Source organism: Nuphar pumila, chromosome 12 (assembly GCF_984573655.1).
Source record: "Nuphar pumila chromosome 12, dmNupPumi1.hap1.1, whole genome shotgun sequence".
NCBI lineage: Eukaryota > Viridiplantae > Streptophyta > Magnoliopsida > Nymphaeales > Nymphaeaceae > Nuphar > Nuphar pumila.
Window position 1 is genome coordinate 28668985 of NC_143260.1, and position 27835 is coordinate 28696819.

At 36.5% G+C, this 27835-nt stretch overlaps 1 pseudogene across 1 annotated transcript; it reads right to left on the reverse strand.

The window, feature by feature from the left end:
• Positions 1 to 13662: 13662 nt before the first annotated feature.
• Positions 13663 to 15607, reverse strand: LOC149820444 (protein SLENDER RICE1-LIKE 1 pseudogene; annotated as a pseudogene). Its single transcript, XR_016426608.1, has one exon. The product of XR_016426608.1 is annotated as a protein SLENDER RICE1-LIKE 1 pseudogene (transcript).
• Positions 15608 to 27835: the final 12228 nt, after the last annotated feature.

A 27835-nucleotide genomic window follows, 5' to 3' on the forward strand; every position in this document is an offset into this window, starting at 1 on the left:
TGGTTGAGGGTCAACTCATAGAGGTCAGTGATTGACTCCTCTGTGTTGTTAATAGACTCTTACAGGTTGTGAGTTGACTTCTGTAGTAGAGAGTTGACTCCCTGCTATGTTATTTTAGTTTTATTGGAGAGAGTTGACTCATGAATAGATGAGTCGACTCCTAGGCTTTGGAGCGTCGACTTCTGAGTCACTCAAATATGGTTTTCTTAGTGTTTTGGCTTCCGATAAGGGCTATTAAGCCTAAAGGTTCGATATATTAGTCTCAAATGGTTATGTATGGACTTCAATAACTGTATTTAGTTATTTTTTAAGTAATTTTTATATAATAAGGTAAAAATGTGAGTTTGGATGGTTTAAGAGGAACCTATTTTGTGTATTTATGCATATTAAATGTTGTATAATGCATTGGGATGTAAGATCCCATTATTTTCAGTTATAAGTATTACAAAGATGATAATACCAATGAGAAAAAAGGGTATATATGTGTACAGTTAGAATCCTAGGGTGATAACCCTAGAGATATCTTGTTATAAGAACATGTTTGGAGGTTGAACTATGGTATCGAGCGGGTATCTTGAGTTGGCCTTCATGTTAACTATCATTGTGTGTGTCGCATCTTGGGCAAGATCCAAGTATCAGAATGGTACTATGTGTTGTTGTTGTCTATACTTGTGTGCACATAGACTTTGAACATTTCATCCTTGTAGCTCGTACCAAAGGGATACTGTGAGCTTTGACCTTGGGTGCTAGTACCTAGGGGGTACACTTGTTCTATTAAATGTATGTCATTTTCTTGATGATAGTTGTGTCTTGGCCAAGATATTGGTATCATGAGGGTACAATACATGAAGTGTTGGCTCGGGTTGCCTTAACCACAAGGGTAAGATGCAATGATATATGTTATGCTTTAATTGTGTGCTTATGATGATTGGTTTTTGACATTCGATATTAGTAAGACAACTTGTTAGATATATTATGTTCGCCTGGTTTTCTTATGGTTTCAGTCAACTATCAGATGTGTTATGCTCGCCGAGTTTTCGTACAGTTTGAGTCATCTTATCAGATATATTATACTTACTTGGTTTTCTTATAGTTTGAGACAGCTTATCAAATGTATTATGCTCACTTGGTTTTCTTATAGTTCAGACAACTTATTAGATATATTATGTTCACTTGGTTTTATTATAGTTGAGTCAGCTTATCTGATGTATTATGCTCACCTGGTTTTCTTATGGTTAAGTTAGCTTATCAGATGTATTATGCTCACTTGGTTTTCTTATGGTTTAGCTAGCTTATCCGTTGTATTATGCTCACCTGGTTTTTGATGGTTTTATTCAGCTTATCAGATGTGTTATGCTCACTTGGTTTTAATTATGGTTTTAGTCAGCCTATCAGATATGTTATGCTCGCCTAGTTTTCTTACAGCTTCAGTCATCTTATCAAAGTTGACACGAGTTATTAAGAAAATACATTGTGTGCGTAGACATGACATAAGTATGTGTGTTTGACGCATGGTGCACCTAAGGATTGAACTTTGAGTTGAGAAAGTTGACTCCTTTTGGCTTATATTGGCAGAATGGATCGGTGAGGAGCATTGAGCTCGATGAACCTTTAGACATAGACTTGGAATTGCTTTTGATGTTATGAGAACTTTGTAGATATAAATGTTGTTACACATTTTGTACAAGTTATATTTCTATGTGAAAAGAATGACTTTTACGGTTTGCATAAAGGTGCAATTGTCTTGTGAATTTTGGATCCTGGCTTGGAAACTCGCTTTAAAAAAGGAGCTTTAATTAAAGTACATTTTTTTTAAGTATTTTCAAAAAAGAAAAAAAGCTTTGAAATTTGGATGGGGGTTTACACATAGTTTACCAAAACCATCCTACGTGGAACAACTCATTGTCATTTCATATCCTAGTCCTAATCCTAATGTAATCGCCCCATTAGAATCCATTAAAAATCAAAATACTTCATCACTTGATGAATCAAGCCAAATGATAGGAGCCTGTCAAATCTAACTCCCACAAGTCCTAATTTTGAGCTTATACTCATTGTGAGTGCTCCTCCTATCAAAACTCACCATATGATTACTGGGTTTCAAGATAACACTTTAAAACCCAAAGTTTTTCAGACCACAAAGTATTTTAACCTCATAGCCCTACTTGCTTCTCTGTTTCAAGGCCAAGAACCTGACTCCTTTATAAAGGCCTACCAAGAGACCAAGTGGTGTGATGCCATGCAAAAATGATTATGATATCCTAAAAAGTAAGACATGCACCCCTAATACCTATAGGTGAAGCTCCATATGTTGTAGGACACAAGTAGATTTATAAAATTTAAAGGCGTGCATATGGGTCTCTTGAATGCTACAAGGCATGCCTTGTGGCCAAAGGCTACAACCAACAAGAGACTGGACTACTTTGAAACATTTAGTCTTGTGATAAAATTTGTCACCATTAGATTGATTCTTTCTCTTGCTGTCAATAATGGATGGGTTGTTTATCAGTTGGATGTTCAAAATGTCTTTTTTGCATGGTTACTTGTCATAAAATGAATCAACCTCCTAATTTTGAAAGTTCACAACACCTTAGTAATGTGTGCAATCTCCAAGGAGCCTTGTACAACCTCAAACAAGCTCCAAGGGCCTAATTTGTTAGGCTAAACTCTTGCTTACAAATTCTTAACATTATTGGAGCTTGGACAGACACATCTTTGTTTTTACGTAAGAATCAACATGATATTTTTTATTTTTTAATATATGTGGATGATATTATAGTTACTGGCAGTTCTCCCAAGCTTGTGCAATAGTTGATCTACAAACTTAGTTGAACAATTTATTATCAAAGATCTTGGGCCCCTACACTTCTTTCTAAGAATAGAGGTAAATTTTAGCAAGCATGGCCTATTCCTATCTTAGAGAAAATATATTTTAAATCTTCTAGTGAAGGTGTTCATGCAAGAAGCTAAACCTGTATCCATGCACATGGTTCTCTCTCTCCTACTCTTTTAGTGACATCATGAAATAAATTCAGTGATCCCACCTTATACTAGAGCATTGTAGGTGCCTTGCAGTATGCTACCCTCACACGACCAGATATTTCTTTCACAGTGAACAAAGTATGCGAGTTTATGCGTACACCAACTGACATTCATTGAGAAATAGTGAAACATATCTTATGATATCTAAAGGGGACTCTGCATTATAGTTTTTTCTTAAAGTTGTCCTCCCAACCAGTCTTTTTAGCATACTCAGATGCAGATTGAACAAGATGCCCTAATGACCATAGGTCAACTAGCAGATATGTCATTTATTTTGGATCCAATTTAATTTTATGGAGCTCCAAGAAGCAATCTATTGTGTTTTGCTTCAAAGTCCGAATACAAGGCCATTATCAATGTCACAACCGAATTAACCTGGCTTCAGTATTTTTAAAATAATTGGGCATGACCTGCACACAAATTCCAACTCTTTGGTGTGATAATGTTGGAGCCTCCTACTTAGCGGCTCATCCAGTTTTCCATAACCATAGCAAACACATTGATATTGATATTCATTTTGTGTGTGATAAAATTGTGGAAAGAGAATTATTTGTTAGATACATTTTAACTCAAGATCAACTTGCTAACGTGTTGACTAAGCCTCTATCATCGCCACATCACCAACTTCTTTGTCGCAAGCTCAATGTGATTCCTACCCCATTGAACTTGAGGGAGAATGTTAGAGGATACCTTGGACACATTAGCCTTGCTCATGTTCATGTTGGACTTGGACTCTCTTAGGATTCTCATACCATGAAAGACTCTCACATGAAGAAGAACACTCTTAAAAAGGACTCTCACATAATGTAGGATTCTCACATGAAGGAGGACTCTCATATGTCTGATTCTTCCATGAAAAATCAACCCAACAAGAGCTGTGAATCAAGACTCTCAAGAGTCTAAACTTAAAAATTGTGTGGACCTTCTAGAGTCCTTGAACTCTCTAAAACATGTAACCAAGAAGCCTCTCCAAGACTATAAATATGTTAGTAAACAAAGCTCTTAGGTAACTTGAAGTGAGAGTTATTTTTTTTTGTGGACAGACATTCATATTGTCGAACCACAGTAAAATTGTTGTGTTGTATGATTGTCTCTGTGTGTCATTTTATTACTATTTTATTTAGGGAAAGTAGTGTGTGCTATGAGTTAGGGGCCTTAGTTTCATGCCCTTTCCTATGAGAAATAGGGCATCTTTCTTATAAAGGGTGAAACAAACATTTCTATGAGAAATATATGGCAAAACCCACGTACTAAATATAAAAAACTCTGGTCTTGGCAAAGCACTTTCCCTCCAAGTGGCTCTTTTAAAGGAAAGAAGATTCCTTTGAGTGGGAGTGTAATAAACTCCCCATTAGATTCCAATTTGACAAACTAATTTCCAATTCATTTGTCATATTGTGCCTAGGTTTTGTTTATTATATGGGGAAACAAGAGTCAGATCGAGATACTTGCCACGTTAAAAAATCCTGCCAAGTTATGGTTGCCACACCCAACCATATATGTAAAACCCCAGGCTCCTCCAGTCATCCACTAAGGAGCTTATTGCTTTGGCCTTGCAACAAGAGATGCATACTCAAAGGGACAGTGATGTCTTTCAACTAGAACAACTTAAGCCGTTCTGCCTAACCAGGTGTGCGAAGCCCTTGTGGATGAAGCTTTTTAGTGATGTTCCATTCTGCAGATTTGATCTCATAGAGAATTGAACTCGTGACATTTGGGGCCTTGGATATGAGAAGCATGCACAAAGCAGAAGTGAGGGGTGAGTGTTAAAAAGTAATATGAAGCGAGATACGGTTGTGAAGCGACTATGCAATCACATGAAAAATAAAAACAGACATAAAAAGTGAGAGAAATGGCACAAACACTTTGTGTTGTCACGATAGACCCCGCATAAATGCTTTATGCTTCATGTGTTTTCGCGTAAACCCCATCGGGGGTTTCCGTGACACACAAACGCCTCCTTTGTGTGCTTTTGCATCTGATCACCCATGTGCAATCACAATGCACTTCATCCACCCAGGACCAAGTGGGTGAGAGATGTTGGCTTAAGAGCGAAGCAGGTTATATGTTCCCCCCGCCCCAAAGACGTCCGTTAGCTACATCTTGTGTTTGGGGGTTTCAATGAGCACCATGTATGTAAGCACATGTGGATCATATCCCCATGTTTGTCAGCATCAGTTAGCATCGAAGTCTAGTGCGGTTGCAAAGACTTAAGTACCCTTTCCTCCATGGGTGTCATAAAAACGACGATTCTAGAAAAAGAGCGGTTGCAAAGACTTAAGTACTTTGAAGATGGTTATTTAAGACTCAGTCCCTACACTGCAAGATTATCCGAGAAAGGAATCCCCCCTGAAGAAGGCCATGAACATCAACCCTCTCTCTCTCTTCCTTCTCTTTCTGCCTCTGTGCACATCCAACAAGTGATCCTACACTGCTCCATCAAGCACTGACTGACTTGCGCACTGCGTGTAGCATGGTTCAACTTGATGAGTTGTGGAGCTTGATTCAGAGTTTTTGCTCTTACAGGGGGGTTCGGGGGCTCCTCCTGGTGCGGGTCCTTGTATAAATTCTTTCTTTTCTTTCCCTCTTGTAACTGTAAAAAAAGATCAATAAAGTGTTTTGTTTTATCATGGCGCTCATATGTTTCCTTCGGTTGTTTCTTGCTCGAGGTTTTTGTAATACCCTTTCCCGCGATTTTTTGTTTTTTTTTGCTACACAATTTTCGTAAATCGCTACTTGATTTATCGATTTTCTATTTTTTTTTTTGCTACGTGATTTTCGTAAATTGCTACTCGATTTAGTGATTTGCCATTTTTTTTGCTACACGATTTTCGTAAATTGCTACTCGATTTAGTGATTTGCCATTTTTTTTGCCACACGATTTTCGTAAATTGCTACTCGATATAGCGATTTACAAAAATCGCATAGCGATTTGCCATTTTTTTTTTGCTATGCGATTTTTATAAATCGCTACTCGATTTTTGGATTTGCCATTTTTTTTGCGCTATGCGGTTTTCGTAAATTGCGATGTTGAACACTGCCCCCTTGAGCACGATCTTCGTCGTGATCAGGTTGTAGTCGTCAGTCGTCCCGATGGCAGTCTTGAGGTCCATGATGAGGAAGCCGGAGATGAACATGCCATTCCTGACACCCGTGTTGAGCAACGTGAGGGTGGCCTAGAAGGCATAGCCCTGATCGGAAGTATTGTCGACGTAGGGGGTAGACAAATTGTACTTTGAAAGACTCCGTTGTAGGTGTACTGGAGGAAGATTCCGTTGTAGGTGTCCCTCGAAGGTGGAGGATGGGCCGCCGCAGTCGGTTGCCTACTAGACGAGGGTAGTATTCCGGTCGTCGCTAGCATAAAGAGGATGACGATCACCATCAGATCACCGGCTCTTTGCTTCCCTTAATTTCTTCTCTAGAGAGAGAGGGTTTTACAGTGTTTCACGAAGAAGAAATAAGAAGAAGATGACGACAAAAAGTTCAAACATAAAAGAAAGAAAGAGCGCTTCAGGTTCATTTCGTTGTTTAGACTTTGAAGAGTCAACATCATCCTCGACTTTCTGGATGGAGGACAATTTTGTCTTTTTTTTTAACCATTGTTTCTCTTTTTTTGAATGAAGGACATTTTTGTCATTTTCTCGAACCATCGTTTCATAACAAGAAATGGTACTTAAGTCTTTGCAACCGCACCGGACTCCGATGCTAAGTGATGCCGACACACACGAGAATACGAGCCCCATGTGCTTACATACGTGGCGCTCATTCGGACCCCCGAACATGCATTGTGGCATTCAGTGCATCTTCGGGGGAGAACACATACCACCCTCTCGCTTAGGAGTCCACCTCCCGTGACTTAAATGTACTTGTTTCATGTCTGTCCTAAACAGGCCTAACCACTGTTCGTTCGTGGTGTGTGTCGTGTACTAAAACAGATTATCATGTGACTCGTATGAGAACACACAGTTTGACAACAAAGACTTCAAGAGGCAACATGGTAAAGTGCCACTCTCACTTTTGAGCAAGTTATCAGTATTGACCCAAACCGAGCTGAATCATACGTATCGTAACGGCAGAAAATTTATACTAAATAGGTTTGAATGGGCTAATTTTTAAATAAAGCAAAAAATAAATTAAAAGATTGTTTTAATGTTTTTTTAATTTTTTTTATATTAAAAGTTGGGTGACACAAATCGTTCCAGCTCCAAATCAGTCTCGCCTAATTCACCTGAATTGTTTGGAAATAGATTCAAGGCCTGAAACAATACGTACAACATTATTATTTTATATATGTTCGAAAGGCAAGCTGGGGTTATGCGGGGCCCTGCCAGAAAAACAGCTGCCCCATGTGGCAGAGGGATTCGATGCTGGGCCTTCAGCTTGACACAGGACCCCACTGGTGGCCGGAGTTACTGCTAGCAGTAGGTATACCTTTATTAAAAGAACCATATCCAACTAAACGGATATTGAGTAAACGGATTTGGATTTGGATTTAGATTTAATGGAGAAAAACTCACCTAGACCGAGAGAAAACGGGACCCCACCCCGTCTCGCCCTCATTTGGACCGGGGATGGAGGACATGAAACCGCAATGGAGGCCGGGGTGGACGTTAAAGTCCATCCCCGTCCAGGAATGAAGGCGGGGATGGAGCTCCCTACTCGGCCCAATATCACAAACACAGGTGTCAATGGGTCGGGTTAGAGCCAGACCTCTCTCGTACCCAAGCCTACAAGGTTGGGATAAAAAAAAAATATTAAAACAAATGCCAGATTTGTGTTAGCATATATCATAGCACACTCAACCGATCTCACTCATGTTACGCACTCTAAATTGTTACTCATTGTGACATATATTTAAACGAAAAAACCACCTCAGCATCAAAGACCTAGCCGCCTGTACTTAACGTCACTATCTTGACAGTGTTAAACTCTGTAGGCAATGAACCTGCCTAGGGATAGGGTCCACAAACCCAGCCAGAATATGGGTCAGATCTAGGATGAAGGTTTTACAATGTTTGGCTGTTTCGGATCGAACTCTCCATGTATTTACTTGTTCGAGGTCCGAACCTTTTGCATCGCTATTTAGAGCCATCTTCTTACCAACTTTTCAAGCTTCTTTGTCGCTTCCAAAATTGAGAAACAACATCACTATTGAAATTCTTAAACCAAGCAGAGTCAACACCAGTGGCAGAGCCACAAACTGCTGAGGTAGGCAAGTGCCCACACTGACTCCAAAGTTGTGCCTCTCTCTCCACACACACACACACATAGAGAGAGAGAGAGAGAGAGAGAGAGAGAGAGAGAGAGAGAGAGATGAGCACGAAGCTAAATGAAATATGCTATTGAATTTTCAGTATTTTTTTTTTTCAAAATTCTGACTGTACAGACGTGATCTATATGTTTGTTTTTATAGGAATCACTTTTTGGAGCATTTGATTTGGATGCATGAATAGGTTTTTATAAGGTTTCAAAAATCAATGACCTATAATTTTCATAAAATTTTTAGGCTTAAATACCACTTTTTTCGCCCAAAATACATGATCCAAGTATTTCTAGTAAATCAATCATGTTGAACACATTTATGAACTTAAAATTTTGAAAACAAAAAAACAAAAAACCATTAGTACCCATTTTGTAGTTTTTCATCTCTCTCTCTCTCTCTCTCTCTATGTGTGTGTGTGTGTGTGCACGCGCGCATACACATACACATGTGGGCTTGAGGACACACAAGCATTTGTGCCCACCCCAAACAAACATTGACTAAGGAGGTTCACACACATCTTTGTCACCATCAATGAAAACTAGTTTTATCTTGACTTAATTAGCCAAAATAAAAAAGATTTGTTGGAGAATTCTCCTTTCTTTCAGTGGCACCAGAAAAGTAAATCACAAACTCCCCAAAGTACGATCTTTGACCATCTAAATGTGTGTTTTATCAAGTCTCTAAATGTTGGTTCCTTGGGGCTCCTCCTTAACATCACCTCTAATCCTGTGTCAGCATCTCAAATATACAAAACTTCGTATTTTTCAGTGATGTATAATAAAGCGTAGCATGCAAGAAGTGATAAACACACCTATTGGTTTAAATCAAACTAAAAAATCACCTAAAACTATGTCTTTCATTTTCATGTGGGCCAAACCAAAATCTTTCTGATCTAATTAGGGGTGTCAAGGGGTCTGGTTTACCCGGAACCGACCTAAACCAAACCCTATATAGGGCCTGAGTATGGTGATAAATAAGAAGACCTGATTAAGACCCAGCTCCAAACTTGAAGAACCGATTAATACATGGACTCGGGTATAGTTTATAAAATTTTATACTAGACCCAAACCCGACCCGAGTTCCAATTAGGACCCAAAAATTTTCAATGTAAAAATGATAAAAAAAATATGATTTTATCGGGTATGGTCTGGGTTTGGTTCATGTAGTTCTTATCGGGTTCGAGTATGATTTTTTTTATAATGGACCTGGGTCCAGACCCAATACCATGCCCAAAAAAATCTAATCCAAATCTTGTTCCACAGGGTCCAAACCAAGCCCAACCCATTGACACCCACAAATCTAATACATTTTGCATATATATATATATATATATATATATATATATATATATATATATATATATATATATATATATATATGTGTGTGTGTGTGTGTGTGTGTGTGTGTGTAACGCTATGAGATTTTTAATCATTTATAAAATATGTAAAAATTAAAACTTTTTCTTTTATTGAATAATCATCAGTAAAACCATTTTTAACTTTGTTTTAAAACTTCTGGTGGGTTACATTCTACTCAAAATGATTATACTGAATTTAAATGGAGATAACATGACTCGTTTAAAATACTTCAATTATAAGAAAACAAAGTATTACAAAACCAACAAAGTAATAACATGTATCTGAATTCTATACTCCCAAAAAAAAAAATGAATGGTTAATCAATGTCATCGCAGCAGCATCTCACATCCACAACTAAACCTGTAATTACTTGTATGTCCATAAAATGGGTCAGACTCGTAAAAACCTAGTAGGTTTATAACATAACACATAGTGAGTATACAAAACTAATACAGGTAGCACATTAATGATAACATAATTTATTTAATCAAATATCCATGATACATATCCATCATAGTATATATATGTGACATATGTCAATTAAAAAAATATAATCATTTATTAGCAACATGACTAATTAAGTAGACGTGATGTGTCATTCACTTAATAAGTCAACATATTTGTTTGTAGGTGTAATATGTCATTCAATTAATATATCAACATATACATTCTAATCATATAGTGATATATAGTCAATCTGATTTCAGCTACAAAATTTGGAGTAAAGTCAAATTTATGGATTCACAACTAGTTATCCTAACCAGCTCATTCAATCAACATAATCAATCATAATCAATATATTTAACATGTTCACACTCATGAGACTTACTACATATTCAAATAAGTTCTTCATCGGATTACCTGGTCTTGAAAATATACCTATTCGCATGCTCATCCTTGTTGGACTATCTAGTATTGGACTAGTACACCCTCACAGAATCATAGTATTTGGGCTACTGGTATTAGACCTCTACATTCTCAAAAGCTTGTCTTTATCAAACTACTGGTGTTAGACCTGTATATCCTCACAGATTCATCATGATCGAACTATCTAGTCTTGGATATGTAAAACCTTACAAGATTATCCTCTTATAAATAGTTTCTCAATGAATTATTTTATCAAAGTCATACATACATAAACACAGTTGACCGCTCATGGGGTTGATGGCCTTCAATTCGAGCATAAGCATGTCTACATTCAACATGCATCATATTATATATCACATCATATGGCAGTTCAAGTCATACCATCATGCATTTAGCATAACTAACAGGGTTTCATGAACCATAGTGCAATCCTAAGCTTCAACATTTATTGCATGCATTCATAACTTTACATCATGTGTCATTCCAATGATAAAAGAAGCATTACATTATATGCATTAATATCACAATATAGCTATCTGCACATCTTATTTCATCATGCATTCGTAAATTGAATCTCAAAGCATTTAATCTTTAAATATGCATAATTAAAACATGAAGCATAAGTATAATTATCACATGTATATGTATAATCTCGCATACGTACGTGAATCCAAGCATACTATTCGATAATACGAAACATCTAAAGGTCAAGCTTACATAGTTTCTACGTAATTCAGGCCATGCATACGTAGTTCAGATCATACATATAATAATTGAAATTCATCAGTGTAAATCGGTATCCGAATAGGTAAAACCCTCTATATTTCATTAAAATATGTGATAAAATTTTTGGATATTAGTGTTCACCCGTGCATGTGTGCACCAGATGTGCTGGGTGTCCACCATGTGAGCGGTCACTAAAAACAACCTTTAGCAGCAGGCGTGGCTGCCACTAAATGTTGTTTTAATGATAAATATTGTTTGCCTTATGGGAGATGGGGTCAGCACCCCCTTCTCTCTCTCTCTCTCTCTCTCTCTCTATATATATATATATATATATATATATATATATAATCTTCTACAAAATCGGCTTTATGAGGACCAACGTATAGTAATCAATAAAATGATATCATAAATTTTTATTTTTATTTTACTCAGAATCCACAGTTTTTAGAAAAAATACAATCCAAAGGTTCATTCCTACAAAATCAAGCAAGAAGATTATATCTACAATGATAGATTGACTCATAATGACTTGTACCGTGAGATCCAAATTAGATTGCACATACAAATCATTGTAGAGTGTACACACACACCCAAACGGGTATCAATGAGTTGAATCTTATAAGTGCAAGTTTCAACTCAATCTGGGACCATAAATGTGATCTATATAGTGTGTTATAGTGACGATCAACTCTTGGATCTTTTTTTTTTGACAAATTATATATATTTTTAAATTGATTCATTTATAATCATTGATATTTTATTGCAGTAAAACTTTGTCACGTCAATTAGGTCTGATGAACAAGTTGGACGAACAAAACATAGCATATTCCGGTTCGACTCATTTATTAGTGGACCAAGCTCGTGACTCAGCTTGTGCTTGTGTTTAGCTCAGCTTGGCTCGTCCTTAATTGAGACAAGCCAAACACGAGTTGGCTCGGGTAAAAAATATTGTTATTTATAATGAAATGTATATATTTTATACAACAACAACAACAACAACTACGCCTTCATCCCAAAACAATTGGGGTCAGCCAAATGTATATATTTTAGATACATTATAATTAATATGTATATATAAACACACACACACACACGAGCTGACCCAAGCCAAGCTAAGCCAAGCACCTTATGTTTGAGCTCGATTCATTTAAGCTAAACAAGCTGCTCTTGGCTCAAGTCTCCAACTAAACGAGTCGATAACGATTGTGTTAGTGACAAGCCAAACCAAGCCAAGTCACGGGCTGCTCGGTTCATTTACGAGCCCTACCAGCGATCAAGACTAAGCAGGTTAACCATGTAGATCACATTCATGGCATGAGATCGAATCAAAGCAACTTGCACCTATGAGATTGCAGTTGTAAATAATTAAATAATGAACAAAGGCTCCCCCTAACATGTGTGTTCGTGTCGAGGGGTCGTATTCACATGAGTGCGGGAGCATGCATGCAACGGGTACAACGGTGGGGGCAGTGGGACTCACCGGATGTGCAGGACACACGTGAGCCATGTGGTCCCGACACGGCAGTGCTGGACAGGACGGTTCAGACCGAAGTGGAACCGAACCACGTGAACGTGCTCATCTCTCTCTCTCTCTCTCTCTTGTGGTCCACGCCACCCACCAGTTAAAATTATACACATGAACGGGCCCCACCAGAGGTCCCCTTCTCTGCCCCTCCCAATCGTAGAGCCCACCAGTTCCAGATCCCTCATGGGCCCCCCCATATTCTGTGAATTTAGTTTATAAAGCAATGCCTCAATCAACCCGCATTTGCAATAATTCTCAGAAAATCAACGGCTCAGATTCACCACATGTGAATTCATTGCCTGAAGGTCCGTCGAAACACAACGGTATGGCTGGATGCCAACAGAATCAAATTAATGATCTCTTAACTCATCTCCTATGTGGTCACTGGCGATGATCACATGGCAGCATTCCGCAGCGACCGAGTGTGGGGGGATGGCCCCACTTAAAGCGTGATGCCATGTGATTGGCTGTGACCACATAGGAGATGAGTTAAGGGATCATTGGATCCCGATTGGTAACGAAGGACCTGAGACCGCGCCCGCGGATCGAGTCCGAGTCAGTAAGTCAGTGATAACTTGAGACACGTGTCAAGAAACAAAACACCTAAACATGGAAAAAAGTACCAAGGATTCATGTGATCATCTGCTCTGTTGACAAGACCTGCCTCCTTCCCCTTCCCCTTATTCAAGGGAAATTATTATTGCCCCCATTTTAACCAATAAAAATTGGCCTAAAGTCTTTGGGACTCCTGCAAAGGTCTTTGTCATTCCCCCCACTTTCATTTAACAAATATGATCAACGGCTAATATTAATGCAAAAGTTTTTCTGCATGGTCAGAGAAAAACTGGTTCATTGAGATAAAATCCCAAGTCCCAAGGCAGAAAAAACGAATTTCATTTTATTTGATCACTTGGGGGGTGAAAAAACCCCACTTTTTTTTTTGTTCAACAAGAAAAAGGGAAAGGGAAGAGAAATAATTACATGTGGGGTCCCACCTTCAGTCCGAGCCGATGAATTGCCAAGCCGAAGCCGTTGTCAAAGGCCGGCTATGCCAGCCGAGCGTGAGACAGCCATTGTTCTCCTCCACACTGTAGCCGTGGGCCGAGAAGAGTGTAAGCAGCATGTTTGCTTGCTTGAACGCGTTCGAGCCAAGGTGTAATGGCTTGAACCCCGCTTCCTCAAGCCGTGCCCTCCATTGAGCCAATGGCTCATGCCGCTCGACTCTAGCCGGCCCTTCGCAACACACTATGTTGCTTATCTCCCTTTGAAGGTAGATCTCGGCCACTGATCTCTCGGGCATCAAACTGCAGCCGTCCAGTGAATCGAACATCGTCGAGTAGTAGTACAGTGCCTCTGTGAACCTGTCCATGAAGCTGGCTTGGTTGTGATTGGCTTCCTGTTCCACTACTGTCATTATCATGGGCTTCAACCCTTTGAGCCATTTGAGCAGGGAGTCGATGGACGAGCCGTGACCTGGCTCACAGTACAAGAGCCGATGTAGCTGCATGATTGAGTTGACAGCTAGAGCTTCCTTCGGATCTATCTGCAGCATCCACGGCTTCACATCATCGAGCCGCTCAGCTGCCACTCCACGAAAAGCGAAGCCGACATTCACTGACTTTGCTAGCTCGGCTAGCTTCAAGCCGATCTCACGAAGTGTGTCGCGTCCGTCTGGTGATGGCAGGCCAATGCCGGTTAGGCGCAGAAGCGGTGGCCCGCCTGGCCGGAGAGCCAGAGCTTGGATCAGAGCTGGCCATTGTAAACCATGCATTAGGCTGAAATCGACCACGTGGACGTGATCGTGGCCATTGAAGGCTTCAAGGATGGCTTGATTAGCCGTGAAGTGGGCAAATTTCAGGTAAGGACATGCCTCGTAGAAGTTGTGGTAGAGGATCTCATTTTCCAGAGTTGACTCGGCGCAAACGGCATGAATGGGACCGTAGCCGATCCGTCGGCTCAGTGCATCAATGAAGCAGCCAGCCACTTTTCCGATTCCCCCTGTGCTACTCCTGCTCAGCAGCATCCTCATCTCTTGAATCAAAACGGCAGCCAATCGAGTATCGCCACGTTGGACTGCATCGGCGCAGGTCATCAGCAGGTGGACCAGCCGGATGCCGGAATCCTCCTCGACCGTCGTGCCACCAAAATCAGAAAGGACCCAGCTGCTTGCAACTGCACCCGGCTGGACCAGTCTTTCTTCCTCACTGACCGCCGGATCCGGCCGGACATGGACTCCGGCCGGTGGCAGCTGGTAATTTCCTGAAAAGTCGACCGAAGGGAAGTCCTCGACAAGAAAATCCGGCATCGCCGAAGGGCCGAGCTCGCCGAGCATGGACTCGACCCATCCGGCGAGGTCCGACGGGTTGTAGTGGACGGCATCGGAGGCAAGGTGGGAGATTGCAGGCTGCTGCGAAGTGACCATGACGTTCTCGAGCTGCTCCAGGCGGTGCGCGACATGTACCAAGTCGGAGGACTTGACCAAGTAGCCGGCATCGGCCAGAAGGCCGTCGATCTCTAGGGGCGACGATAAGGACATCTTCATCGGAAAATCTTTTGATGGTTGGTAGGTGATTGCTGACGAAGACGATGTGCTGCTGTTGGAGTCATAATGCTCCATTTTCCCCCAAACAAATAAAACCAAGAATGAATCTCAAGCCTTTAGGTGTCCTTCACACACTAGGGACACCCAGAAGAGCAGGATGGTGGTATCATATTTTCAGTAAGAGTAAGAGGAGGAGGGATATGGTGTTCTCAACATAGAAAAAAGAAGAAAAATAACCAAGCAAAAGGAGGTTCTCTCTCTCTCTCTCTCTCTCTTTGGCAGCACGGGATGACGTCAGTCGGCATAACAATGCATTCATGGGATGCGTAGGCACATGCATCTGCCCTACATCCATCTTGATCAATGGCCCATGCACGTTCACATAATGGAGTATAGGGGTAAAAGTTAAAATCACTCTTGATGATCAGTCCTAATTAAGGGTGTTGTCAACGGGTCCGATATCTTACCCAAACCCAACCGAATATCGAGTTCGGTTTTTTTTTTCGGTCAAGAAAATGAAATTTTGGATCTGAATCTGTATAATTAAAAGAGCATACATTCACTAAAAGTATTGCATGCATATAAAATACTTGGGTCGATCAAGGTCGAGTTGGCCTGACTGAAAAAAATTCATAACCCAAAGATGATCCTCATATTACTGGGGTCAGGTTAATTTGTGTTCGATCCGGATAATATTCAAGTAGACATCTTTGATGCCCATATTCAGGTATTCGGGTTTGGGTCATCATATGGACATTATATAGATGACGATGGCTTTACTGACCACATATGTACGTGCATTGACAAAGATGCATGGTCCATATATAACATGCCAAGGCACTATCATAACGTGCACATTTGGCTGATAATTACTGATTTTCTATGTATGCAAGTTTCACCATCACTGTCATTATGATTAAGACCTTGCTACCGCATCATTTTAAATAGATCTTATCGTAAATCAATTTCATTATAGAAATAGGACTAGAACAATAAAGAAATGTAATAAAAGATAACAATCTCAAAAGCTTAATTTGCGTTACTTGTATCTGTTATATTTTTTAATTTTACTCGGAGAAATCACCCCAGACCTAATCGCGCTGACTCTCGGGTTAAGTTTTTCTAACAGTTGTCAAATAAGGATCTAATGTAACCTATTATTACCCTCAACCACTTAACTTGAGTTAAAAAATTTTAAAATAACAAAAATGCTTTCTAAGTTTCCTTTTCTCCATTGTTCCGTCATATGTGTTAGTAGTAATGGTAAAAAATAGGAACAATACAAATACTTTAAAAGTTTTTCACCATTTGTTTGGTGGAGGCTATCCCAAGGTTACTATTTAGCAGTTTTTGGAGACATTAGGACTGGATTGGGGATTACAAAAGATTGGTACATGATATGGAATTTCAGGTAAAAGGTGAGACTGAACTAGAAAATTTCTCAAAAGATCTTCTAGCACATTGGAATAATGAAGACATGCAACAAGGGACATGAGTCAGCTTAATTAAGAAGTACAACAATAAAATATGGATTTTTGTAATGCAAATGACAAGGATTAAATAATGCTTTTTTTTTCTTTAATCGAGGGTCCCCAAGTTGGGAAATTTAATAAATGAATTGTGTGGTATGACCGAGAGGAAAAGCATGTTAATAATATATTAATAACCAAAGAATGATAATTTTGGGGTTTTTAGGGTGCAAGATAATAGTTGGCACAATCCCTTTGATTTACTTTTTCAATTAACATCATGGGAAACAACCACTGCCCAGTCCCCGAACATCTCTCTCTCTCTCTCTCTCTCTCTCTCTCTCTCTCTCTCTCTCTCTCTCTATATATATATATATATATATATATATATATATATATATATATATATATATATATATATATATATATATATATATATATATATATATATATATAAGCACAATCTCCTAAACCTGCCTTCTCTGTGGTTCTGCTCATAAAGAGATAATTCAAACTCGTAAAATAGGCTCTGCGAGCCGTTGTCGGCTCAGCTCTGCTTGTACAGAGCAGTAATAAATATATGTTTACATATAGTTTTTTTTTACCGAGAAAGCTGGGGTTAGGCTGACCCCTACCAGTTATACAACCATTGAAATTCAAACTTGCAACGTCCCAACACAAATTGGCATAAAGTAACTGCTCCTGCCAGGCGGAGCCCCCGTTGGCATGTATTTTTACACATAGTTTTATATCATATAATATTGTATATAATAAATGCCTAAATATCAAAATGTTTGGCTTGCAAGCAATAAGTTTGGATTTCAGATTTTTTCTCGTATTCTTATGAGAAAAATATTTCATACTGCGAGTTCATATCTTATTATTTTCAACTTTGAAACAATGTACTTTTTTCTATAAACGACTCATCTTCAGCTTCAATCTACATTTTTAGATTTCACATGCTATTACCTTAGCTCAAAAACAATATATATATATATATCAGGAAATGAAAACCTTTCAAACTTACCCAATGAAAAACATTTATCAGTTTTTTGCTGTTTTGTCAAAATTGTGACATGTGATCTATGCACTTGTTTTTATAGGAATCAGTTCTTTATAGCATTTGATTATGATGCATGGATATATTTTTATAAAGTTTCAAAAATCAACGGCCTAGAATTTTATAAATTTTTGAGGCTCCAAATACCAATTTTTTCACCCAAAATGCATGATCTAAGTGTTGATTTCTAGTAAATCAATCATGCTGAATTTTGAAAAAGCACTATTGGCAAGGTTTTCATCTCTCTCTCTCTCTCTCTCTCTCTCTCTATATATATATATATATATATATATATATATATATAGGGTAACTAAAATATGCTTACTGGTATGAACCAAGATTTTTATAGGTTTTTTTACTTTTTTGAAAATTGCACCGTACAAATGTAATCTTGGTTTTATAGGATCAGACTCTTAAATCATCCAATTATGATGTATAAGAAGGTTCTTTTAAGGTTTAAAAATCAATGGCTTAGAATTTTCATGAATATTCAAGCATAAAAAAACACATTTCTTTGTCAATTATTCCTAGCAAATGGACCACACTTAGGGTTAAATTTGCAAAAAAAACTGTGAAAATATTGATTCGTACTGGAAAACATATTTGGTTTGGTAAATATATTCCAGTACATATATAAGTGCTAAATGAAACATGCTAACTGAGTTTTTTCAAGTTTTTTTGTTTTATTTTTAAATTCTGACCATACATATGTGATCTATGTACTTGATTTTATAGGGATCAGCTCTTGAAGTGTTCAATTCTAACATATGGGTGTGTTTTTTTAATGTTTGAAAAATCAATGGTCCAAAATCTTTGTAAAATTTTGAGGTTCTAAATATCATTTTTTCATCGAAAACACATGATTCAGGTGTGGATTCCTCATAAATCGACCATACCCAACACATTTATGGAATCGAAACTGCGAAATAAATACCGGAAGAGCAAAAAAACCCATTTTAGCATGTTTCATTTAGCACATACCCATCTCTCTCTCTCTCTCTCTCTCTCTCTCTCTCTCTCTCTCTATATATATATATATATATATATATATATATATATATATATATATATATATATATATATATAATGTAAACGCGACAATTCTAGATAGGCTCGACTCGTTACAAAAACAAGCCAAACTTGAACACCGGAGGATTCGAATTATGAGGCTAATTTACCAGCCCCAGCCTAAGATTGACCTCGAAATCTATGGAATAGCTTTTGATAATGTACGTGTATCCCTATGATCATATAGAACTGGGCCACCTCTAGGTTGTACATTCTAACTGGATGATCAGGCTGGCAATTTGAAATAATTAATTGGTTTTAGATTGGAAACAACATTCCCATCAAATTGATTAACCGGAACACATGATCTGCATGCATGGACCAGGAAGAGCATCCAACCGTAGATGATGCTGACATATCACAAACACTTGTCCCTCTGTCTTCATGAAAATGCTCAACACTCTATGAAATGAAAATATAGCAACAAGGGTGAAAAGCCTAGAAGGACCAAGGACAGTTGTCCCCTCTTTCTTAGGAAATAGGAAAATATGATTTTGCAAAACCCTAAGCTTTAACAAATGGCCCAAGTTCCCAAAAAATCTTTGTTTTTTTTTTCCAATCAATGTTTGTTTAAAAGAAATACCTTGGGACCAACATGGGAGAAAATTTGAACATAAAATAGAAATGTTCTCATGGACTACTTGGTTGTACCTACTTGTGCATCCCGTAATTCCAGCCGACCATGCCATACATTCAGTTCGAAGTTTGAATATGTGGGCATTGGGAAATATTCTTTCACCCATATGTTTACCAAGATACCTCCTAATTTCTTATTGCATCTAGGAACATGCTTCATAGAATCACAAAGTAGATTATTATTATTATTATTATTATTAGGAAAATTTTTAAATACCCCCCAAACTGCCTAATTCATGGGCACAACAAACTTTTCATAGTTTGCAAATGCCTACTAAAGTTTTTACCTGGGTTAATCAAATGACTCCAATTTAATTACCACTAATTAATTCTGTTATAATTTTTTTAAAATGACCATGCTAATTATATGTCTTGCCACATGAGAAAGTCTACTTTTTAAGATTTTTTTTTCTCATTTATCACAAATTGCGAGTCTCTCTCTCTTTGTCTCTCTCTCTCTCTGGAGGAACCAAATGGATTTCGTTGCGCTTACAGCTCACATACTCACTATCATGGCAATACGTAAACTTTTGTCAACTCTTGATTCTTGAAAGAGTAAACTTTTGTCAACTGTAACCAGATTGGCTTTTAGGTCAAATGAAAATGCATTTAGTTCGGGTTTGAATATTTATCGGGTCAACTATTGATGAACCAAATGGACCTAGTTGTGCTTAGAGCTTGCATAGTCAGCATCATGGCAATAACTAATTGATTTTGATTCTTGAAATAATAAAACTTTTGTCAACTATAACCAATTTGACTTTTGGGTTAAATAAAAATGCATTTAGTCAGTTTGGGTTCGGATATTTATAAGGTCAGCTATTGAGGAACCAAACGAACCAGTTATGCTATTGGTGAGTCGAGTGATTGTTGGGTTGATTAGCTTATTGGAATTTAAGCTTTATATAATTATATTTTAAAAATAATTAATAATGAGTTTCATGGTGTAGTGGTTATTGTTTTGATTTTTATTGGAAGGTTAATGATTCAAGTGTTCAATAAACTTTTTACTCAAAACATTCAGTTCATATACCTTTCATTAACCCAGGTAAAAACTTTGGTAGGCATTTACAAACTCTCAAAGGTTTAGCGTGTGCATGAATTAGGCCAAAACATTTGAGGGGTATTTGAAATTTTTTCTTATTATTATTGCATGCCCTTTTTTCTAGGTAGTTGAGAAAAACCCACATCATTCACTTGCAAGCTTGTTGGTGTAAAAACTAACTATTTGCTTGCCAAAAAGTACACCTAGGGGTGTCAATCGGGTCGGGGTGGCAGGTCAGCATACCTCAACACGAATACGACCAGTTTATTAAATGGGTCGGATGTGGCAAACACGAACACAACATATTTATTAAATGGGTAACTCGACACGACACGGTTAACCTGTTTAATAATCGGGTCAGGTCGTCACGACCCGATTACACCTACATCTGTATTTTGTTCTATTTTCTTTCAAGAAATGGTGCCTGTTAAAATGCTTTGGTAATGATGAAACGTTGTAGGTCTTTTCCGTCATTGCAAAAGTTAGTAGCATTCAGATAAAAAAATAAAATAAATAGTGACCAAGATAGGTTGATGATGCAAGAGATGGTCACCATAAATGCTCAGAGCCGCCTGAGTTTATTATTTCTGCCAGAGACTAAAGGACAAGAAAAAAATTAGAGATTCAGGCAATGATGGCATTGCACTCAACCTCAATGACAAGAACAACCTCGTGCTTAGTCTTTTGCCTCCAACTTTCCAATCTAAAAAGCCTATGTCTTCCTTGCATCAAACAATGGTATTACAATCACCAACAAAATTTAAATCCCAAACTATTCATCATCCATCCCCTGTCAAACGTTCTTTCAGTCAAAAGATGTTTATCCTAGGTGCCAAATTCAAAAGTCTGAACCTTTAAGACTCACTAAATTACATAAGTACCCTTAATGCAGAGAAAAAAAAAGAAAATGTGAAAATCCATTCAATGCACAAAATATCATAAGTTATTATGTCATTAAAAGTTGAGAGCCAAGAACTTATCCATTAAATAGACAAGACTAGATGGTGAGCTGCTCTACTGCACCTTTAGAAGCAAAAACATTCTTTTCGGAAACCGCATCTGGGTTATCTTCCTTGCAACATATATATAAATGGGTTGCAGGTTGACGAGTTCGGGTAAATGGGTTGACCCGACCGCCTAACCTGTTTATTAAATGGGTCAGCCGGGTTGGCATACACCCCTAACACGAACCTGACCCGTTTAATAAACAGGTTAGGCGGGTTGACCCGTTTATGACACGAACCTGTTTAAGCCAAACCCGAACCCGCCTAAGAAGCGGGTTGGTGGGTCGTGTCAGATTTTTCCACCCCTAAGTACACCCAACTTCCACCAAGCGATAAAGGACATACACTTGCAATTTTCAAGGTCGCGACGTTCCTTAGGGATTGTTTGATGACTTGTCTAAGATTAAACAAAATAAACAAAACACTCGTTATGTTCGTACCAAGTCCAATGTTTATTTCGATTGTACAAAAAATCGTACTCTTTGTGTTGAACGGTTGTTTTACGTTGTGTGTAGACAACATGAACACACACGGATAATGGGTCAGATAACTTTCATTTTGGATCGTACGACTCGATTTGCCCGACCATATGAGTATTTTAACATGTTTATTATATATTTTAGCCCTAGATATAGATCTCAGATTGGATCTAAAAACTGAAAAAATGTTTACAATTTGAGTAATTTGAGAAAAAATAAAAATTATTATGTTTTTTATATAAATGATTTAATCAATGTCATATCACATTTAATTATGAAAGTTTATCATAAAAATATCAAACACTAAAAGCAAATTAACTATAAAAAATCAAATTATCAAATCCTATTAAATCATAAAACCTAAAAATATATTAAAATAAATCATAAATAAACCAAAAAACTCTAAACTATAAGAAAAGACCATAGAATTAAATAAAAAAGTCCCGATTCAGACTCAAACAAAAAAATACAAATAAAATTAATCAGATATAAGAAAAGCCCTAATCAAATTAACTATAAAAAGCCTTAATTAAAAAATTGGAGTCAAAGCTCTAATCAACGAAAATCAAAGAAAAAACCTTAATCTAATTAACTACAAAAAGCTCTAATTTAAGAATTTTGATTCAAAGCTCCAATCAATGACAATAAAAAAAATAATTAAATTAATTATAAAAAGCCCTAATCTAATAAATTTGATTCAAAACTTTAATCAATAAAAATTAAAAAACTCAACAACGAAAATCGAAGAAACAAAGAAGAATAAGAAAATGAAGAAGAATGGGAAGAGAGAGAGAAATGAAGAAGGGGAAGAAAGAAGAAAGGAGGGAGAGAGAGACAGAGTATTGTGGTAGGTCGCCGGTAGCCATGCCCAGCATGCACAGGGGTGTGAGAGAGAGAGAGAGGGGGTCGGAGGTACACCCCCTACCCTGTGTTTTTTTTTTCATCATTGCCCCCCATTCTCACTGTAACAGGGAGGAGCAAAAATCACTCTCAAAATAGGATGCATCAGATGCATTCCTCACGTCCGCAGCGTTTGACAACATAGTCTCGTGCGGCCATGGTGCCCTGCGCGACATGCAGGATGGGCCATCAAACATACCCTTAAGCTTGATGTCATTCACGAGATGTTTGCAAAGGATGAGCAGAGCCCCCAAAGGATATGTACCTTTGGTAATCTAAAATTAAATTAATAAAATTTGATTACTTGTGTTAGAGATAATATGGAATACACAAGGAAACTAAAAATTATGGAAAAGTATCTTATCATAACCTATATCACAAATATCCTTCCCATCACCAATATATATATATATATATTACAAAAATCTCTTATTTTGAGAATATCACATCTTTATAGAAATACTATTAACGGATAAGAACAATGTTATGGCACTTTGATATTATTTACATATTAATTTATATTTTTATTATCTCATACACCTCTTATTTTCTCTCTCTCTCTCTCTCTCTCTCTCTCTATATATATATATATATATATATATATGATTGTCTAAAAAAACAAAAAATTCCAAAATATTGCAAGATCTTCCATCACAGAGATTTTTCGAGGTTTGTGACATTGATTGGAACTTAAAGTTAACCGGGAGACATGGTGAGGTAGAAATAATCATGGTTAGTTGATTAACTGGGTCAAAGTAGGCGACTGGGATTATGGCATGGTGGGGTTTGGACACGGTTGCCGGGCCCGGTTTCCCTCTATCAATTTGTTACAAATCCTCCATCAGGTGCGTCTCGATGGGTTGGTTAGTCTAAGCGAATGGGGCCACCTTAAGTCTGCTAATCAAACATTGTCACATGATTGTTTCTTCTCATAAGGAAAGCTCTAAATCTTAAAACGACATATACGGTTGTACCCTCCCAATGGTTGGGCCAACACATATATGATTAACTAAACACAAATATAATCCTTTTTAAGCCTATGTTAATATTGTTTATTGCATGTCTTCTTTTTAGTCCATTTAATATCTAATAATTATCGTAATTGTCCTCTGTTTATTTTGTGCAGAACTGTCATTCTGTTTAATTCTAGATACAAGCTGCCTGTTTGCTAGAAAATCACAAAGGTAAGTGTCTGTCGGGTTTCTAGAAACATCCCTCTGGTACAGAAAAGTGTTTGGGCTTTTTTTTAACTAAAAAATTACAAAATATTGTTTAAATCTTCTACCTTGTTATTTTTTGCACAGAACAGTCTTTTGTTTTTTTTAAATTACAGAAAAGCGTTTCTAATTTGATTAGCTTCTTTATATCTCTTGACACATTGGAGTTCTTGTTGCATGCCCGAACTATGGTAGAGATACAAAATATTTGTTTACTTATTTTTGTGAATATATTTTGAGAATTACTAGTTGAAGAAAATTTTATTAATCGATTCTAGTACTTCTTTATGTCTAAGCATATGACAAACAAAATTTTACCATATTAAATAGTCTCCTTTGGTAGTAGCCATAAGGTTAAATCATTTATGGCTAAATCATAAGAGCCTCACCTAAAGAGCTTTCCTTGTTCTCGATGAACAATAGTATATAAATAGAGATAAAAGAAAAGTCATGAACACACTAGCAGCATTCCCAAAACTTTGAGTGGGTTAAAGATTAAGAGCTCATTTTTCAAGAAATTTAAGAACATTTTCAAAGGCATTATGCATAGAACAATAATCCGCTAAGGGTTCTTGCTTTTCATTTTGGAAAACTTGGATATTTCAAAAAGGATTGCACAAATAGAGCAAAGAAAAAGAATCTAAGAAATCGGGTATGATAGATTGACTCAGAAGCGACACACCATATTTCAAAGATAAAAGAAAGACTTGTGATATTGAAAAAGATGAAGTCAGGTAACAATAGGGTATGTATAAAAAATAACACCTACAATGATGTAGTTAGAATATAGACTTATAAGCTTGAGTTAGATGAGACTAGTCTCTTGTTAACTAATGTATTGTATGTTTCATGAGAATAAATCTTTTATCTGAATTTGTCAAGAAGGGTTTTAAAGTCTGTTTTCATAGTGATAAGGTCACATTTGAAAAATGTACAAAAAAGTGAAGTCATGGTCTCTTTTGCCTGAATGCATTTCCTTAAAAAATTAATGAAATAATTATTTTTTATTATAATGTTTGTGCAATGATTGTGGATGCATATTTATAGCATTTAAGGTTAGGGCATGTGAATATGAATAAAATTAAAATGATAGTTAGCGTAAGATTATTATTTTCACTTAAAAATGTGAATTTTGAAAAATGTGAACCATGCATATATAAAAAAAATGACTAAAAAATCTTTTTCTAAGAGTAGTAAGGCATTTAAATTGCTAGTTATGGTACATACTGAAATATGTGGGCTTTTGATATTTGAAATACATGAAATAAATTATATTTTATCATATTCATAGATGACTATTCAAGATATAATTATATCTATCTAATTTCTAAAAAATTCAAAGCTTTAGAAAGGTTTAAAACATATAAACATGAGGTTAAAAAGTTGTTATAAAGAAAAATCTAAATAATTAAATTTAATAGAGACGAGGAATATAACCCTAATGAGTTTAAGTCCTACTACTATGATAACCACATAACCTTTCATAGAACAATGTCTTATACACCACAACATAATAATATAGTAGTGAGAAGGAATATGACCTTAATGGATATAACAAGATTCATGTTGGTACATGAAAAAATTCTAAAGAAGTTAGGAGGAAAAAATATAAGCAATACCATGTATATTTTAGCTAGCAGTATTGTATTAGTCCTTAACAAGATGACATTTTATCCATCTAAAATAGAAATTTTTTTAATTAACATAATAATCAGGATACCCACTGTCAAATTGCTTTGCAAAATTATGAAATAAATGAAGCTATTAGAAATATTCAGATTGCTTAAACTAACTTTATGATAACCTTTTTTTTTCTCAACACAATCTAAGACAAATTGTCAAGCGCTTCTTTGTTGCCATTTCTTTTGATCTACTAATGACTATATTTTACTTTCATTTACATGAAAAGTGCTAATGCTCGAATTTGTAAATGGCGTGGATTAAATTTTTTTTTTTTGAATAACATGATTGTGTTATTTCTCCAAAAACTTAGTTTTTTTATGCTTTCTATCTTCTTATTTGCTTGATATTCAATTATGAATATCTAGTCAACTTTCTTTCCTATCAACACGTTACCATCGTAGAACACTTTCACATGTCTTTGTTTTTCTCTGTCCTCCTCGTTCTAGGCAAGAGATTCTTCTAAAACATGTCTCTTTTAACGAAAGACTTATTTATGACCACTTCATATTTAGCATCGCTGCAGGGTAGGCATGCAGCCACCTGCCCAACCACCACCCATCTTGATATTTCTCCATAAGGACAGTACTAGAGCTGCATGCTTAGCATGCAGCCCTGCCTCATAAAAAATGACATCTTTATTTGTTCTCATTTTTTAAAAGGATGAGTAGAAACACACAAAAAATAATTAGAATAAATCTTTTATCTGAATTTGTCAAGAAGGGTTTTAAAGTCTGTTTTCATAGTGATAAGGTCACATTTGAAAAATGTACAAAAAAGTGAAGTCATGGTCTCTTTTGCCTGAATGCATTTCCTTAAAAAATTAATGAAATAATTATTTTTTATTATAATGTTTGTGCAATGATTGTGGATGCATATTTATAGCATTTAAGGTTAGGGCATGTGAATATGAATAAAATTAAAATGATAGTTAGCGTAAGATTATTATTTTCACTTAAAAATGTGAATTTTGAAAAATGTGAACCATGCATATATAAAAAAAATGACTAAAAAATCTTTTTCTAAGAGTAGTAAGGCATTTAAATTGCTAGTTATGGTACATACTGAAATATGTGGGCTTTTGATATTTGAAATACATGAAAAAAATTATATTTTATCATATTCATAGATGACTATTCAAGATATAATTATATCTATCTAATTTCTAAAAAATTCAAAGCTTTAGAAAGGTTTAAAACATATAAACATGAGGTTAAAAAGTTGTTATAAAGAAAAATCTAAATAATTAAATTTAATAGAGACGAGGAATATAACCCTAATGAGTTTAAGTCCTACTACTATGATAACCACATAACCTTTCATAGAACAATGTCTTATACACCACAACATAATAATATAGTAGTGAGAAGGAATATGACCTTAATGGATATAACAAGATTCATGTTGGTACATGAAAAAATTCTAAAGAAGTTAGGAGGAAAAAATATAAGCAATACCATGTATATTTTAGCTAGCAGTATTGTATTAGTCATTAACAAGATGACATTTTATCCATCTAAAATAGAAATTTTTTTAATTAACATAATAATCAGGATACCCACTGTCAAATTGCTTTGCAAAATTATGAAATAAATGAAGCTATTAGAAATATTCAGATTGCTTAAACTAACTTTATGATAACCTTTTTTTTTCTCAACACAATCTAAGACAAATTGTCAAGCGCTTCTCTGCTGCCATTTCTTTTGATCTACTAATGACTATATTTTACTTTCATTTACATGAAAAGAGCTAATGCTCGAATTTGTAAATGGCGTGGATTAAATTTTTTTTTTTTGAATAACATGATTGTGTTATTTCTCCAAAAACTTAGTTTTTTTATGCTTTCTATCTTCTTATTTGCTTGATATTCAATTATGAATATCTAGTCAACTTTCTTTCCTATCAACACGTTACCATCGTAGAACACTTTCACATGTCTTTGTTTTCTCTGTCC